The following is an 18,985-nucleotide window of genomic DNA, read 5'->3' as shown; positions in this document are numbered from 1 at the left end:
GAGTGCATCTTTCTACTGGCTTTGAATCCCCAGTTTTTTTAGATGAAAGGTGTTAGTTAGGTTGAGTGAATCAAGGCCAATCAGCTCTTGGCAAAGCTTTAATCAGTAAGGGACCAAACAGAATGATCAAATATTTGCAGGTTGATGGGACAGATTCTGCTCTTTCTGATAGCAGAGTCATTTAGAAGTAATCCCATCAGCTTCATCAAGGTACACGGAGGTATTCTATTATAGCTGAAAATGGCCTTTGGATGTACTCTCATCAACTATGTATGTGCCTTTCCTCTTAGATTCTTTTCCTAGTTAGACACTGTTGAAAAGTGCGCGCTGTTTTCCGTTGTGAAGCTTGGAAGCTAAGTAAGGTAAAATGAAGTGAGCTCAGTAAATTAAGGAAGAGATCAGAGCTTAGGAGGGTATCTTGAGGTAGATACTTGGTATTTTAAGTCATGAGTATTAGATTTACAGCTATCCCTAATGGATTTGAAAAGCTGCTTGAAATCTACTTGGTTGAGTTTCTTTGTTTCATGTTTATTTTTTATGCACACCGTGGTGTATGGAATCTCATTACCTAACTGCAAGAGACAGAAAGGATGTTTTCCATTTTGATGTCTAATTTGGCTACCTTTTTTCCTCAGGGGTAATCAAAACTCACTGAAAAACACATCATTTAATTATTATTACTTTTTAATCTGGGCTATGCTATTTCAAAACAATGAGTTTTTTTGTTTGTTTGTTTGCAATTTTTTATTATATTTATTTTTTTGGCTCTTACAAAGGAAATACAAAAGTCCCCTGCTATCCAAGCTAAAATCTCACCACATCTGACACTAGTTTGCCTAAAACCCCTGGTCCTTTCTTTTCTGAAAATGGAATGGAATGGGAATAGTGTCATCCTCAAGAACATACAACATGAACTCTATATCTGACTTTTTTTCTCCTCACTAGTTCTTGTCTCACAACTAAACTGCATGAAAGTGGTATGTGAGTGGATTTGGCAAGCAGTATTAAACTCGGACAAATGTCTGGCTGATGAGTCTTGCTCACACACCCAGAGTTACTCCGATTGCTTGATTTGGGGTCTGGAAAGGATTTTTTTTTTCAGATTTGACTGGCAGAGATCACTTCAGATCATCTTTGGTAGTGTGCAACAGACCTGCTAGTCATTGAGCAAAAATACGGCTTAGTAGAGGTATAAATCACTGGTAACATACTTCATCTTTTCTGTTCTCTTTGCAATAGTAATTAGAAGTGTGTTCCTCGAGCTTTTACTTCAGGTCTGAAATTCACTGTGTGATTATAGGAAGTGTCTGTGAAAGATAGGGAGGGAGTAGCAATTTTGTGAACCCTTCTGGGGGAGTGACTATTGCATGGTTGTCTCTGGTGGAGGGATTCTGGACTTGATTCCTGAGGTGCTCTTTTCTTATAAGAAGTTCCTATGAGAAAGGAGAAAAAAAAAAAAAAAGAAACAAATACTGGCATTTTTACCACTATGAAACTAGACAATTGATTTGTATGTGTTTGGATTAAAGAGATTTTTCTAGATGTAATCAGTTGCTTTTAAACTTAGATGATCTACAATTTAACAGAGAGGGGGAAGGATCCTGGGTCTATACTAAGATTTAACTTGCACTAGAAATCTTCAGAATGCCATCCTTTCTGATATTTGTAAGCACAATAATATCTGTTGCTGCAGCCAACTAGTTCCCAAGTGAGAATGACTAATTAACTCCATTGAACTGCCTACTCAGGTGTTACACAATAGAATCAACAGGTGACTCAGCCTACATAAGGATCTAGAAACCTCTCGGCTTTCTGTCCTTTGATTTAATTAGTAGATCTCAGTGAAAGTACGGGCAATTACAAAGGCTGTCACCACCACAAAAATGTAGCAGATTACCTAATTACATATGCAGGCAGGTAATTTAGTTGGTAATTGCCCCAATTACAAATTCAGATGCAAGCATTTGTAGATGCAAGTGGAATGTTATTTCTTTTCTTTGACAGTTTTGAACTGTGTACAATCATATAGATAACCAAAGTGCTGTTGAAACCGTGACACATATTTTGTCTTTTGTGATATTTTTCAGCTTTTGCAATTCGATAGATACTTTCCACATGAAATTATGTGCTGTTACGGATCTCCAAGATCTCTGGATCTCCAAGAATGTACACTGACCACCTTCTAGAGAATAACACTTTTTCCACCCCCTGCTTTCTGTAGGTCATAGACTTTTTCAGGGAGGGGGCTTTAATGCATTAACAAAGCAATGTCTTTTCTTTTCATCTCCCTTAATAATGAATAATAAAAATGCTCAGCATAGTCTATGTTCACTTTGTGTTGGTTTTATCCACATATAAAATTCATCTGCTGGTGATTTTTCAATTAATATTATTCGTTGTCGTCCACATAAATAATACTGGCTTTCAACCGTATTTAAAAAAAAAAAGTAAAGAGGTAACCAAAACATATTTAACTGATGCAAAGCTTCATTAATTTTGTAGGAGATTCTCTCATTTTCATCACCTGAACATTTCACTCCATAATGTTTAAATGAATTTTTCATGTGGTTTACTTTGAAAGTGGACAGTTACAAATTGAATCGCACAGAATATTATTTTTGTTTGTTTGTTTGTTTGTTGTTGTTTTTTTTCCTTTTTTCTATCTCATCGATTTCCCCAGGAAATGCACCCATAGCACTAGTAAATAATGCTTTTTTAACTGGCAGTCCTCCACATTCAACTTGGACTTTTAAGAACTAAGCAGGAAAGAACTAAGCAGGATTCTCTCCATTTTGTGCGTCATCATTGTAAATGAAGAAGATTATACTTTTAGTAATAGCCCTGTATTACATTGATCTCATCAACACTTGAAAGGTTCTTTTGCAAGAAATGATTTTGCACAGGCATAAACAATTGTCCTGTGATGGACAGAAAGATGATGATACTCTGACATCACTCAGGTGGGGTGGCCAGAACTAACCAAAACAATTAACTGATTTCATTTCCTATTTCCTCTCTGTCTCCTTTTTTTTTTTTTTTTTTTTTTAATCTGTAGTGTTGAATTCACATTGTCTCTTTTTTAAACCAGAATGTTACTTTTAAAAATTCTTTTTAGCTCTTTCAAAGGAGACTCCCCTCCTATCCAAATAAAAATCTCAACATTGCTTGCTGACAACAGTTTGCCTACAATCTAATTTTTATCATCAACACATTGCTGCAAAGATTAACTTCTCGATTTCTTGGCTGGGTCTTGTTGTGGCATTATCTGTTTGTGGCTTGCCCTTACAACATGCCCCTTCTCTACCACTTCAGTTACTTTCAAGGCTGTTTGTGGATTTGGTTACCCAACATTTCACACACTAGCTAGGTGTCATTTCCACAATTACTCCTTTTGATGCCACCTTTATCAGTTAATTATTATTTTCTCTTATAAGCCTTCCTTTTTTTTTTGGGGGGGGGGTGGGGTGGGGGATTGTCTCTGTGTAGGTGGAGCACCACTTAATCACCTCCTAAGGAATTGCATTGTAGCTGCTGTAATACCTTTTTAAAAGTCTGCTCTCCTATGATGCCTATACAAAAACAATACTAAACAATACTGGTTAAACATTTGGTGTAATGTGATTTTTTCTTGCTGTGCTGACCAATATCAATCGACAGATTCCACGTGCATTTCCTGTCAGTCATCTTCCACAAACTCTTCGGAGAAAGAATCACCAATTCTTTATGTGTTGAGGCATTGCATTCTGATCTGTCACCAAGGCTCCCTAGCATAACTGCAATGAAAATAGTGTATTCTTAGAATGATTTAGGGTAATTTTATGACAACTGACATTGTGTTTTGTAAGCTGGATAATCAAATCTGCTTCAGGATATCAGCTGATTGCCACTTTGGATAAGAAAGAATTATTGCTTGTTAGCAGCCTTATGAAAACAGTCAGGTACATTCTTTCTTTTTTGCCTCCCTCTAAAGCATTTGTTGTGTTTCTGAGCCATAGTCACACGTGATCAAATTAAATGCTTTTTCTGAAGTGACAGCCTATAATAGCTCTTCCCTTTTTGTCCAACCTAGCCCCCATTCATGTCTATGCCAGTTTCTAAGACATTTCAAAAGTCCCACCCTTTGTCACTTGGCTTTAATCCTGTTCACCTACATGGTAACAACCCCTGAGATGTGATTCAAGTTTAAAGTACAAAAAAACGTAAAAATGCTCACAGCTGCATGAGTCTTAGGAGTTTGTTCCCTCATGATTATTATTACTACTATTATTTATTTAGCATTCATTGATGCCAAAAGAACCTTTGATCATTTTTCTACTAGGGTGTGGAATCTGCCTCTTGTTAGCAAGGCTGAACAGGTACTGAATTACTTTTGATTACATAGCTAAACTTCTTAACAGAAAAAAAAATAAAATCTTTTTTTATTTATCTATATCTGTAATAACATAGGTGCATCAGAAGCTTATGGAGAGACTATACAATGAAAGCCTGCAGCTGCTTAATCAAATTTTGATGTCTTTTGTTTTTTAAGGTATAAACTTTTTGCAAAGCATGGTCAATACAGCCTCTTAAGATGGAAGGCTATGCATTCTGAATAAAAATCTTCATAGTCAAGGGAGAGCCAGTAATTTACTATGAGCATAAAACAATTCTAGAAAACAACAAATAGGAAGTATTTCCTGCCTTTGTGGAGCCACAGATGTGAGATAGAAGGGTCCGAGTCAAGCTCTATTCAAACAAGCTCTATCTCAAGTGCTATAGATAGAAAATACCTCTTTTAAATGGATGTCTTAGTGAGAGAAGAGGAAAAATAGAGAAAAGAGCAGAAAAAAAAATATACAAGGAATAGGAAAGAAAGGGGCATGAGAAGGGTAGCAATAAACCAGAACCAGGACCTAATCTGATTATTTTTATGATACTGACTGCTCTGCATTTGTTATTCAGGATGAATTTGGTATAGCAGAAAGCGATGTTCTTTATGAGGTTGTGGTTGCTGAGGAAAATTGCATCACACGACGTGATTCTGAGGGTTTGTACACAGCAAGGTGTTAGAGTGCTGCATGCTGCAATGGCATGTGCCCCTTTGCTTAGGCATTACTTTCCATGCAGGGGCCTTAGGGGCTCTCTGACACAATTCCTGCACTTAAAATTGGGATGACAGTACTGGTCATTTTCACTGGGGAGAGGAAGGGACATTCCTCTCATTTATTAAAGGATGCTGGGATCCTATTACTATGGTAATACAGACCATATAAATACACAGAAGAGAGAGAAAAACTGTTATGTGTTAAGAAGTTGGCCATTCTAATTGTGTTAAGGAGTACACAAATCTGTAGTCTGAGTTAAATAAATTAATTTTAAACCAGCTTTTCTAAGGAAATAAAGCTTACATATTCACAGTATTTATCTGTTCCCTCCTTAAATTTCTGTTCACCTTATCAGCTAATTTCTACTTAGCTTAAAAGAAGTGTGGAGATCTGAAGAATTTAAATTCCCACACGTTTCCTGACTTTGTAGTCAGAGAGCGGAAGGCAGGGAGCTCTCTGCTCTCGCAGCCTCAGTTTGATGGCCTGGTCACTCAGAGGCACAGCTCCTGGACAAGCAGCAGGTACATGCCAGCTGGTTAACCAGTACAAAGGTAGATCTGTCCAAGTCACACTTTTTCCTACTTCTTGCTCATCTAGGAGACAAAGGTTGCTGGGGAATAAGGGAGAAGGCTTCTATGGAGAATCACAGAATCACAGAATTTCTAGGTTGGAAGAGACCTCAAGATCATTGAGTCCAACCTCTGACCTAACACTAACTAGTCCTCCACTAAACCATATCGCTAAGCTCTACATCTAAACGTCTTTTAAAGATGCATCACATCCAGGGATGGTGACTCAACCACTTCCCTGGGCAGCCTGTTCCAATGCCTAACAACCCTCTTGGTAAAGAAGTTCTTCCTAACATCCAACCTAAAACTCCCCTGGCACAACTTTAGCCCATTCCCTCTTGTCCTGTCACCAGGCACGTGGGAGAATAGACCAATCCCCACCTTGCTACAGCCTCCTTTAAGGTACCTGTAGAGAGCGATAAGGTCGCCCCTGAGCCTCCTCCAGGCTGAACAATCCCAGCTCCCTCAGCCACTCCTTGTAGGACTTGTTCTCCAGGCCCCTCACCAGCTTCGTCGCCCTTCTCTGGACTCTCTCAAGCACCTCCATGTCCTTCTTGTAGCGAGGGGCCCAAAACTGAACACAGTACTCGAGGTGCGGCCTCACCAGAGCCGAGTACAGGGGGACGATCACCTCCCTAGCCCTGCTGGTCACACTGCTTCTGATACAAGCCAGGATGCCGTTGGCCTTCTTGGCCACCTGAGCACACTGCTGGCTCATATTCAGCCGACTAGCAACCATCACTCCCAGGTCGTTCTCCACCAGACAGCTTTCCAACCACTCATCTCCCAGCCTGTAGCTCTGCTTGGGGTTATTGCACCCCAGGTGCAGGACCCGGCACTTGGCCTTGTTGAACTTCATGCAGTTGACCTCAGCCCATCGGTGCAGCCTATCCAGATCCTCCTGCAGAGCCTTCCTACCCTCGAGCAGATCTACACACGCACTTAACTTGGTGTCATCTGCAAACTTACTGAGGGTGCACTCAATGTCCTCATCCAGATCATCAATAAAGATATTAAAGAGGACTGGCAATTATGAAGGCAATGAGAGAAAATAGGAATATTATGAAAAAAGATTTGAGTCATGGCCTGGCTTTGCAGTGAAAAGATCATTGGAGATGCTATAAGGGTATTTTTTACCTAAGTGCTGTTGGCCATGGTGATGAAGGGAGGAAATAGGGAGACAGGTTTAGGTGAGGGAGTATTGGTACATACCACAGAAATCTTCAGGAAACCAGGTTCCATTAGTTCCATTGTTTACAGACTGAGATGTTTCTCATTTCTCTCAAGGCTCAGGATATTTGACAGCCTGCAAAATCAGAGGTCATGAATGGTTATTTGTACCTTGTATGCACTTTCTTTGAAATGTATCTTAGAACTACAGGCTATTTTAAACTGTTCCTGTCAGTTCCTGTGGTTCTTCATTGAAGAAAGATAAAGGCTTTTTTTTTTTCTCTTTTCTTTTTACTTTTCTTTTTCACTTTGTTCATTCTCAAAAAAAAAAAAAGAAAAATGAGATAGAAAACTGTAAGTTTGATTTTTTTTGTTTAGTTTTTGCCTTTTTTTTTTCTTCTAAGAACACTTCTTTAATATTGGAAGAAAACAAACAAACAAACTAACTAACAAACAAGGATACCAAACAAAAAAAATCAAGGGACAGATGTTATAGATCTTTAGAGTAACTTGATAATTTACTGTACTTTTCAATGCCCAATTCCAAGCTCCTATTAACTCTGAAGTCAACCTTGTTACCAAAGAGCAGCTGTTACTCTGTAAACACACCTGCTTCTGTGTTAGCCCAGCCATGATCTAAATTGGAGAATTAGAAGGAGCAAGCCCACAGAACTGGAGTCATAGTCATGTTTTATCCCATTCACCTAAGTTACACATGAACTTCAAAGACTAATTAGAACAATTTAAATACTAACATGATTAAGTACAGCTGATTTAATTTCATTTTTTCCTTTGGTTAAACAGAGGACATTAATGCAAAGAAATTCTATTAAATCAACCTCTGATTTAAAATCAGAGAAATGTAGAAAATCCTAGAGTTAACATAATATATCCTATGACCTCTCAAGCTTTGCTTCACTGTTGGAGGAAAAAGTATTGCTTTTGAGATAGCTCTTTTAATGCAATTCTGCTGGCGACAGGTCAGTGTAGGGCAGGCTAGTTCTAGCTGCTTACAGATAAAATATGTTTTTGTGTGTAGAAGTTCTATTACTGACCTCAGCTGTCTGCACTGAGGTAGAACAGTCTCAGTTCAGCTGTACAGCTAGAGAGACAAGTACAAGCAAGCAAACCACAACTCCAGTGGGAGAGCATTGAAAGCAAATGGATTTGAGCTCTCCTCCTCCTGCTGCCCAGGAAGAGAAGCTGCACATCTGGGTTGTGACTGAAAGGAGGGAGATTAAGTTTCTCTGAGTGTTAGGAGAGGAGGGGAGGCTGAAAATGGAGCCAGATGGCAAATGGCAGAGGCTCAAAATGGCTGTGTTCTTTAACAGGCTTCTGATCCTTATTGGCAAATATCACTTTAAGCTGTTTTGGTTAATCTCTTTCCTAAATCATTCGAATGACATTTCATACTGAGGTATGTGTGATATACTTGCCAAAACTTCCTTACTGCCCTACACACACATACAGCCTGGGTGAAAGAATGAGCAAAGGACTGTTCTGAGAGCAGAGTTTGGTGAGTTTTCTGCTTGTAGCACTGTAAGGAACTTGGAAGGTAATTAATGACTTTTACCCACTCTGATATAGGAAGTCTGAGTCCCCTGGGGAGATTAATACTATTTTTTTCTGATCATACTCCAAAGTCTACAATAGGGACAGAACTATTCTCTTCATTGAAAATATTCTGAAAGTACTGAGTACCTGTCCAGTTCCCCTCATTTCAAATATGAATCAGATGCTTTTCAGATATATGAGCTCTAAGGATTAAATGTTCCTTTGTCCAAAACCATTTAGCATAGAGAGGTGATACCAGTGGAGACATATTTCTCTTTCTAACCCTCCCTGCACTGCCTGTCAGCATTTTCGCACAGGTCGCCTGCAACATTCAACAGTTAACAATGACGGGAATGATTAATATTTGGGCTTATTTATTCGTGTATTGTTTGTGCTTTGTAGAAGCTTACTGTGTCACAGACAGAGTAAGTGAAATTAGCCTGTACAGGATGATTAGCCTATGCAATTAAAGCCACTCAAGAAGATGAGATCATCCATTCTGACAGAGCCACTCTATCTCACACGCACGCACTTACACAGAGAAAAGGATCTTTAGCTTACCAAGGAACAAAGCTTAGTATCACATCCAGAAGGCCCTATTCAAAATCCAAGAAGAGGATGCTATCTAAATTCCTGAGACTTACAAACTAGTTTGTTGGATGCTATGGATGCAAAAAGCCCTTTGATGACACAGTCATTCAATTGAGGGAAGGGAACAGCAGCTCTTGAGTTGCAAGTTCATCAAACGAGGCCTTTTTTTTTTTTTTTTTTAAGCCTTTGCATACTGATAGCCTGTGGTTGTATGTTTATGTTCTGTTAGAACAGATTGAAGAAATTCTGATTCCTGCTTATTCTTGTGCCCTTTGTGCTTTTTTTCTGAATCAGTACTTTATTTTGGTAGTGTCCCAATGAAGAACCAGGAGAGTTTGATGTAAAAATAGTAACTGAGTAAGAAGGAGGAGAAGTAAGGTTCATTTTTGGTTGGATTTGTTTTCAGAACTGATATGAGGTCTGGTACAGGGCACAAGCATCCAAACACTAAATCAGCAAAGCTGAACAGATGGTAATCTCTGATGAACAAGCAGATACAAGCAGCTGTTGGAAGGGAAACCAGGAATCTTTTTTTGCTTGACTTGTGGCCAGTGGAATAGTAACGGCCTTATACTGCTATTTTTGTGAATTGTCCCCTTCAGGCTAGAACTTCTGGGTAACAAATCTTAAGTTGTTTCAATGGATCATTAACATTGTCCCCTTTTTCTACAGTGAGTAGCTGTGAACAATACTCCAGTAATTCAGGAGCAAGAATCTGAAGGAAATAAAAAGGCTGAGGACAGGGGTTGTGGAAGAGCAAGTAAAGAAGTAGGTGACCTCGGAAGAAATAAAGGAGGAGGGTCGTTATGGATCAGAAATGAAGTAAGTAGAATAGGTTTAATTCAAATTTTAGATACATTTACCTTCATCAATCTCTGTATAGGTATAGGCATACAGATACATTTCTCTCTCCTGCTACCATTCATACGAGAGCAGTACCTCTGAGTTTCCATTCTGGCTCAGGACATCTATGTGCTAACATAGACCAAAAAGACTGTCCCTGCCCTAAATAACTTTTCCTGACTAATACAATATGATACTAGCACAGTTTTGCAACTGCAAGAATCGGCAGTAAAACGATGTTAAATCTAGGCCACCAGAAAAGAATCTAGTGAAATAAGGGGAGGGATGAGAAAGGAAGGAAAGAAAGCAAAACAGTGAAGATCATAACTGGGAAAATGTCCCACTTGCAAGTTTTTTTTCCATGTACTCCATTCAGAAAAAGCTGCAGGTGAAGATGAAAGGGATTTATTGTAAATCAGATTACAAAAAATGCCAATGCGACAATATGAAGAAAACAACAACAAACAAGCCATGTGGTTTGTGAGACAATCAGTGTAGAAATACTGGGAGGCATCAATACTTTTGAACATAAGTGTTCATTTAAAGTAGGTATAATTAAAGGCAGAATTTGTCCTACCTGACAGATGGAATAAAGTGAGTATACCAAAATATGCTTGCCTACACACTGACAAAAGAACAATATAAAATTTGACATCAACAGTTCCTCATGTTTGAAAATCACTGAAAGTGTGATGACAAGAGTAAATGTTACTAAGGAATATCCAGAGAATTTGACTACAGTGTGTGATATATCTCAATCTAAGCATGCTTTGAAACCAATTACAGATCTATTACTTTGACTTGAGCACTAAAAGGTCTCATGGAAAAGACCAAACACAAATTTTAGAGTGACACAAAATTTTGCTTGCAGAAGTAGCTAGAGCAAAACATTGACTAATGTATTTTTTTTTTGTAGGTTAGAATGTATTCAAAGGGATAGTATAACATACTGTGTTAATGCTGTAAATTGTCTAAGGGATTAGAGAGAGAATCAGGAAAACACTGAAACACCTACTGACACATAACATGCCTGCCCAGGACCCTGTCCTTCACGAGCTGTCAGGGTAGCCTCCATCTGGTGGATCACTGCTCGGCACACACTTGATGCAGTACTACTGCGTGGGCTGACCCGGAGGTTTTCCTGTCACTGGTCTGAGTTGCTTGATTCCCACACTGAACAAGAAGCTATAATCTGGATCAGTCATTGCATAGGCTGTAAAATAAAAATACTTGTTTTCCTAGCTTGTGACTTGTTTTCCTAGCTCAGATGCAACTTCTGCTGCTGGGAAAGCTCATTGCAGCGTAATCAAGTGAGTGGGGTGGTATCAGTAAGGAACTGAACTTCTGATAACTTAGTTGAAGCAGAATGCAAATATCCACTAGATTTTACCAGTATATCAGTAAGAACTGGAGTTTCCAGGTTACCTAATAAAGAGATTGTTGGCCCAAGAGCATATCTTCTTATTTTTCTCCATCTGTGCCTAGTACTCTAATATAAGACAGTACCTCTGCCTGCAAACCATGTTTCTCCAAACACTGTGAGGACACTGCAGAGCTCTATTGCTATTGCATCAAGTGAAAGCAGATGCTGGTGTAAGTTATTAACTGTCACTTTCAATTCAACCTGACAAGAATGAGTTAATGGAGAAGCTCTATTACAATGGTCGACAGGAAAATAAAAGCCACACCAAATCTGTTTTTCTTGTCTCCCTTGTTTTCAAAGACAGTGCTACTGGCATAACACAGAATGCCCTGTTCATTCATTTGCTGATAATGCTTCTCCCTTTGGGGGTGAGACACAGCTACTTCATGGAAATAGAGTAACTTATTCAACCACAAAAAAAACACCTCTTCCTTCCTTTAAACTGTTCTCAGACTACCAAAGCAGCTACTGATGCTGACCTACATATTGCTGGGTACTTTTCTCACTAACAGCAATTGAAAAATGGAGATAACAATCTTTTTTGTTTGTTTCTTTTTTTTTTTTTTCCCAAGTGCCTAAGATCTTATTACTTTAATTCTTGTTTCTGTTATATTTGCCAACTAAAACTACAGGATGTATTTTACCGAGTGAGTCTCTACACCAGAGAATTCTAGAAAATGCTTGACCTGCAGAATGATCTCTGTATTTATGGTCATAAATACAAATTAACAGGTTTAAGAAGTGAGACAGAGCAAAGGAAAACTGTTCTTCAGTTTCACCAGTGGAAATACAGAATCCTTGCATTCAGACCAAGTTGTTCACTATGGAATAGAATAACGGAGAGGTTTTTGTCTATTAGTTAAGTCAGGCTGGAATCAGAGGTGTTTGATGCCACTTTGCCATGCTTCTTTTTAACCACATAGCTCATGTCAGCTGATGTACATCACTCCTCTCTGTCAGCCCCCCCAAGTTCAGTCACAGACTGTAATGTAAAGTATTTGAGGAGTGGATGTGTATTAGATCATTGTCCTGCAAAAATGCCCAAGAATATCACATATTAAAGGTTTGATCAAATACAACATGTATCCTCATCTTCATACTCTGTTCTGTATTCCTCATCTTCACACTCTGTTCTGTATGTTGGAAGAATAGTTGCCAGCACCAAATCTTCCTCCATTGTTACAATGTTGGAGCACCTTGACACCAGCTTTTCCGTCTGTTAACTAACAGAACAAGAAAAATGATCAGATCACCATTTTCTTCAACTTTTTTCATCGTACTGCCCTGTATTTTTAGCTGAGATACATAAAGATAATGCATTCACCTTTCAGTTAATCTTTATGAAGACGTTCCACCTAATGCACATCTGCTGAGCCATTAAGTCATCATCAAGCGTAGTGTTACAAGTACCACCTACACCAGTTACTGCAGGTGACTCTTAAATTTCAAAGACTGTGACAGGACTTCTTAACAACTGCCCTTAACAGTTTCCAGTTAAAACTAATTTTCATCTTACAGTTTGTTCTGAGGCTCAGCCTACTGGAGGTTTCTTACTGGGGCAATATGCATTCAAAAGCCTGAAAATTTGTGAATTCATTTGAAAGTAACAACACCCCTCATCCCCTTCAGAAGTAAGTACATATAGATTCAAAGCCATGTGCTTTTTAAACTCTCCTTAGTCCTGTTTTTCCTTCCAAGTTGCCCTTGATTTTGGGTCTTTGTTACTGATTCCTTCCCCATCCCTTTAGTACTGTCCCTGATTTATATGTCAGTGCTGAATGCATCTGATCAAAACATGGCAAAGTTGCTGGTTCAGCACTCGCAGCAGAGGAGGGGAGAAATGGGCTTTGTCTAATCCTACTTTGTAATCGCTGTCACAATGCTGTGACGCTGCCAGTTGGCAAGTAGGAGCAACAGCAGAATCTGGAGGAGATAATGACAGGTGCTCATAGCACATCTAGGACAGCTAGTGTTGGCAAACAAGTTTTTTTAACTAGCCTACTTAGACCTTAAAATAAAAAACACATTGGTTTCAAACAACAACCTGCCACTAAAAAGCGTGCAAGATACTGCATATGTCAGGAAAACTGAGCTGGCTCCAGAGCAATGTCTGGGTATGTGATTGTACTAAATTATATCTATATTCAGCTCTTAGAATGAAGTAGCTCTAAGAAGCTCAACTAGGTAGGGTGATTTCTTTTTTTTTTTTTTTTAACTTCAGCCTAAGAAAATTTTGTGGGAGGAGTCACTTTGGAAAGGTGGGAAAGCCTTTACCCTCAGGTTGCCTCAGTAAGAAGCTCCCGCTGTGATACTTGAAAGCCCAATAGACATGTCTGAATTTATAATGCACTCTTGAAGTATTCATTCATAATCCTGTAGGGATTTTCAAAGCCACAAAGAGGATGTATTTCTTTTAACAGGCTACAGGGAAAATATTAGTTCCTCCTGTAATAAACAAACAGTCTATTTTGGTGCAAGAGGAAAAATTTGAAGAGTCAGGGTGAAGAAAGGGGAACCTTTCTGACACTCTTCAAGTTTCTGTTTTTCTAAAATATGTGATACCCCATGAACTATTTCTATTTTCTCCCTGTTCTTTACTCCTTGAAACTTTCCTGTTACCACCTGGTTCTTCCCCACTGTAAATCAAGTTCACTGCATTTACACCAGGTAAAATCTTTAGCCTGATTACTATACAATCAAAAGAAAAGAAATGCTAAAGTGTATATGTATTTAAAAAAATGAAATGTGGGTGTTGGAGGGGAGCTATTTTTCCAGTTGCTTCTTTTCCTCCTCTATCTTGAGAGCATAAGTGGCATTGTACCTCTGCTTCATGCAGCCACTTCTGTCTGCATGGGCTCATGCAGGCAAAGTAATTATGGTCAGCAAACACAGTCCTCAAAGAACATGAGCAAAAAAAAAAAAAAAAAAAGGAGTAGAGGCTGGGAGCAATAGATTAATTGTATAATGGCATTCTGTTGCCATAAGATTACGTTGCTGAAAGAAAAAACAGCCATTTCTAATCGCTCTGTCAATTCCTAGCTCGTGTCAGCAAAGTTCTCCTGAAGACTTTTACCTTTATGCAGCATGCTGAGACAAGCCCTAATATACATCACGGATGGTGGAATTTAAGTAGTATACATCCTTTGTGCTTAGCACGCACATGAAATGAATTTCATAAACGGAGCACAGTTCTTTGCCAGGAGGTGAGGTGGCTGCAAACTGTCTGTGCAGTTATTGCTGAAATAATCTTTACCTTTCTGATTGATGGCCCCACACTTTCAATAACCTTTCAGAAGTGTGATGTGACAAAAGCCCACACCTTTACCACTGTTCTGACAGAAGGGGCCTGTCCCTTTCATATTTATTTATATTTCTCGGTGAATAATGTGATGAGCTTTTAGAAATAAAGAAGGAGACAAATTTAAATTAATCGGAATACTTCTTGTATTTATTTATTATAGATCATTTCATATGCTTTTTAATCTAAACTTTGGATAAGGCATGACAGCTACTTAAGCTTAGCCAGCCCTAGCAGCCCTGGGTAGGAAATGAGGACGAACAGTAGCTGTAAAGCTGCAAGCTTTAAGCAGGTGCAGTGTAACTTCATCCATTTTGATGCAGAGAAGCAGAAAAGATTCACCCAGAGGAGAGTGCATAGCACCTCTGTTCCTACTCAAAGTACCCACGTGTCCTCTGATGACTGTATTGAGATCAGGACCAAGCTGAACTTGTTATGTCACCACGTTTCCTGTAGCAAAACTTGTTTTTGCTAGAAGTCTGTTAATCCAGTATGGAGTCAGTCCAGATTTGTTCAGCTTGTGAAATCAGAGCCTGAGGTAGAATAGATGCAGATCATTCTGTTTGCCCACATCAGAGATTCTACATAAGATTCCTATCTAAGGGAAGATACTGGAGAGAGAATTAACCTGCTTGAATAACTAGTGGTTTTAACTGCTCTGAATTACAAAAGGTTTCCCTGAAGAAGGGAACTCAGGTTTCCCTGGATGACCAATTATACATCAGTACAGGGACAACATTCCCATTGTTGTGTTGTAATTTTACATTCAGTCAGGCTTAACGAATTAACATGCACTGCAGCCTGGTGTGAGGGCTTACAAACAAATATATTGTAGTTACTAAAATAAATATGACACTATAAAAGCTTGGGGTGTCAGAAGGGAAATTGGTGGACTAAGCTGAACACTAAGGCTCCTTATCAACAGAGGACAAGGTTTGTTAAATTGACAGTAAATAAAAAAGCATCCAGAAACCAGGTAAGCAGCTGAACTGCAGACTGCAATGTAAGCACTTCAGATTCACCAAGGCAAATTCACTTTGCCATCTGAACCTCCCATCACCCAATCTTCTCTTACCTTATTTAGAAGCTGAGTAACAGCAGGGTCTTATCTTGGGAAGTCACTCTCAGCTCAGCTGGAGAACGGTATACTGGAAGCAGCATTTTCCTCTATAAACACATTAATTGGAGTTCATTTTCATTCCTCAGCATGTGTATAACTCACAGTACTAATGGGAGTTATGCAGGCATATCAGTTTGCTCAAACCATCTTTTCTTTGGGTTACTGCAAGCTCAGCTGTCTTTCATTATGTACACATTCATCAACTCTAAACAAGGTTCATTTCTTTTTTTCCTTGAAAATAATTTTATTACTCTCCCTGTAGTAAGTAATAAAGGGATTGAGATGAAGCACCTGTCAGGCCCAGAGTCCAAACTTCTCTGCTAGTTGTTATACGAGCATTTGGCTCTTGAGTGATATCTGTGTTTGCAGGACTGAGCTTTATGAATTAGATTGGAGAGTAAAGAAATTAAGAATTGGTTTAAAAGATTCTAGAGGTTAGAACTGTACTAATGTACAATAAAGTAATGTAATCCTCCTGCATTTTGAATTTTATAGTACCTTTGGACCACTAGCAGTTTGAAAGGGTCTGTGAAAAAGATACAGGAATCTACAGCAAAACATACTGGTATTTATTCTGCTGCAAACTTTGCTTCTCAGCCCTTCCATTTGAAAGGGGAGTTGACCTCTATGTAGAGTCCAAATCAAGCCTGCATAGGCCTACCTAGATGTATTTTAGAAAACACATAGACATTTTACAGTTGTGAATTTTGCTCTGAGAACAGAACTTGAGCCATTTTTTTTTATTCTTCCTAAACCAGTTTCTTTCCTGAAATCCCAGACGGTTTAATTATTCTTTAGCTGCCTAGATTCAAAAAGGTAACCATAAATTACCCTTGTTTGTGAGCAACATCCATTTTTATGCATACGTCATATAATAATTTTCCATCTTAGTGAACTGAAGTTCACATTCAAAGGCTTTAATATGAATTTTCCTATTAAATCTTTTGTAGGAAGTCTTTATTTATTTTTTTTCCTCTCTACTTTAAACTCCTCTGGATTGAAATAATTGCTTTAGTTTAATGTGTTATCAGAGACTCACCTGACCTGTCTCTGCAAGAGATTTGACAATGCCCAGGTCAGTATTTTCCTAGTAAGAAAGGTCTTCGTACAGCTCACCCTGGGAAGCTTCTGAAAAGCCCATGCTTCAGCTAATAACCAGATTAGTTTTCCCATTTGTCAATTACAACTTCCGTGGTGCTTGAATGGTGGAGGAAATTACTGCAAGCAGAAAATGAGCAAAGCAGAAAGGAGGGACGCTTCAAAAGACAAAGATTTTGTCTGCCACAATTATTTTTCAGCTGCCTTTAGCTGATCAGACCTTATTGATAATGTGTGGAAATATTATCTGGGGATGTTAAAGCCAAATTTCAAAGTTAAGTGAAAGCAAACTGGAATCCAGACTTCAATGTGAAAAAAAAATGGTTTTAGATATATACATGTAGCAGTCACAGATGCAGATAAAAGCTGAAGATATGCCTCTGGGAATGTAACTTAGCCTATGGATTCAAAGCCTTGCATCATAGGCAGAGTTGGTATTGCAACCTATTATTAAAGGTGGCCAACATTAACCACAATATGATCCTACCCTAAGAGATCTGATAAGGTTTACTTTGAAACACTCTGGAGACTTTGGAGTGAGGACTTGAAATTAGGCAGGAAAATGTTCTTTACCTTGTACACGGTCTTTTTGCTTTCCCCTTGAAAACTCATATTAAGCTATCCAGATAAAAGCACTGGAGATATTGCAGTTCACACATATGTAGTAGAAACTTGTTAGAGTTTATCATCCAAAGCCTCTAAAGATTCATCAGCTCTATGAATACCTGAATCTCTCACTGAGTCTGGATCTCATTGAACTGTCCTTTCACCTGCTCCATCCCAGAGACTGACTTGGTGTCAGTGGGACAGGGGAAGAAGAGATCATGAAGAATTCAAGATGTGTTTTATCAAAAGTTTGCAAAAAGATGGAAGATGTATTACTATACTATATAGTAAAAATAATCCAATCTATGGACGGAATGACAATGATAATATAAAACAATGAGATATGCAAGGAAAAATAGAACTCATATGATAATGACTGCTATTAACGATGCAGTGAGGGCTCTATAAAGGGCCCTTATCATTCAGTAATGGTGCTGCTACTTCCCTGTGTGATCCTGTTGCGATACAAGAGAACACAGCTGCAGACACACCCTGTTGTGTAGTGATGTAGTGATGGAGGCTGCACTGCTGGTTCCTGCTGGACTGCTTTTACGTCTTCCATGCTCATACTATTGCTCAAGGTTGGGATAGCCATTGCTGTAACAATGGGCCACAGTACTGTGTCATCATTTCAGAGAGACTGCATAACTAGATCAAAATGTGCTGATAACGGGACTTCATTAGTAGTTGAGAAACCATGGAAATTAAAAGCTTAGACATGGCAAGTCCTTTTAGGTTTCCTGATTTCATTCTTCAGCCAGAGATACTTCTCATAGTTCACCCATTTTCAGGAAATCTTGTAATACCTTCTTCATTGACTGAGTTTCTTTATGCCTTCAGCAGCATGATGCTCACAATAAATCAATCAATCAATCAATCAATCATTGTCCTCTCCCAACCCCAAAATCTTTGAAAATGTGAAAGTAGAACTCTTTCACAGAAAAGTGAGAAATTTATTAGGATTGTCATTGTAAACTTGAGAGCCGTGGCCTAAGGGTGATGACTATAAATAGTGTCACAGATTTATAAGCACACTGTCATATCCATCCCCATAAGCGAAGAGGCTAAGTCGTCATAGTGAAACAAAAGATTTAGAGCCAGAACATTAGGGGCAATCTAGTCAACAGCTGAAACAGACATTATATGGGTAAAATAGAGCAGTAACCTTAAAAAATACCTTTTTTTTTTTTTTTCCTGTTTAAGAAAGAGAGATCTGCCTACTTCTGTTCTTTTCTTCTATGTTATCAGCTCTTACTACTTTATATCATCTTTTCTAAAATTTATGAAAAAAAAAACAACACATCCCGACTACATACCTTTTGAAAGAGTTTTGCTTCAAGATTATGAGATACCTTCTTACACTCCTCTCGAGATCAGTTTGTAACGTATGCAAGCCCAGGTTTGCCAGTACAACCGCATGAGTCAGAATGGCGGTGTTCCAACACAAGGGGAGAACACCACAAGTGATAAAACCAACGCAAGGGTAAATGTCACTTTGTGCGCAGATGGGTTTATATTCTTTGTAGTAGCAGGGCATGAATCCAGGGTGACTGCGGAGGGCCAGACGGTAGTGAATCTGACCGCAATTTAAATAAGACTCCTGAACCATGGCTGTCTCTTTGCTATTTC

At 38.7% G+C, this 18,985-nt stretch overlaps 1 protein-coding gene and 1 long non-coding RNA gene across 6 annotated transcripts in view; one reads left to right on the top strand and one right to left on the bottom strand.

Moving 5' to 3' along the window:
* The window catches only part of PIWIL1 (piwi like RNA-mediated gene silencing 1), a 171,982-nt gene that overhangs the window by 83,723 nt on the left and 69,274 nt on the right, over nucleotides 1–18,985 (top strand). For 3 of the 4 annotated variants that reach the window (XM_072024471.1, XM_072024472.1, XM_072024474.1), the window contains one exon: nucleotides 9,641–9,790. The exons of the other annotated variant lie outside the window; for it this stretch is intronic. The gene's annotated coding sequence lies outside the window, so the exon portion shown is untranslated. The remainder of the gene's footprint in view (nucleotides 1–9,640; nucleotides 9,791–18,985) is intronic. 4 annotated transcript variants of the gene reach the window in all.
* LOC110352435 (uncharacterized) lies at nucleotides 7–18,926 on the bottom strand. Of its 2 annotated transcripts, XR_011803802.1 has the most exons (4): nucleotides 18,673–18,926; nucleotides 15,608–15,699; nucleotides 6,866–6,959; nucleotides 7–1,433 (listed from the first exon to the last, which is right to left on the bottom strand). It is a non-coding gene; the product is annotated as an uncharacterized lncRNA (long non-coding RNA). The 2 variants fall into 2 exon arrangements; XR_011803801.1 differs by lacking the exons at nucleotides 7–1,433; nucleotides 6,866–6,959 and adding an exon at nucleotides 14,670–15,065 and having other exon boundaries at nucleotides 18,673–18,893.

Source organism: Anas platyrhynchos, chromosome 16 (assembly GCF_047663525.1).
Source record: "Anas platyrhynchos isolate ZD024472 breed Pekin duck chromosome 16, IASCAAS_PekinDuck_T2T, whole genome shotgun sequence".
Lineage (NCBI taxonomy): Eukaryota > Metazoa > Chordata > Aves > Anseriformes > Anatidae > Anas > Anas platyrhynchos.
The sequence above is the reverse complement of the archived record's forward strand: the minus strand, read 5'-3'. Positions and strand labels throughout refer to the sequence as shown.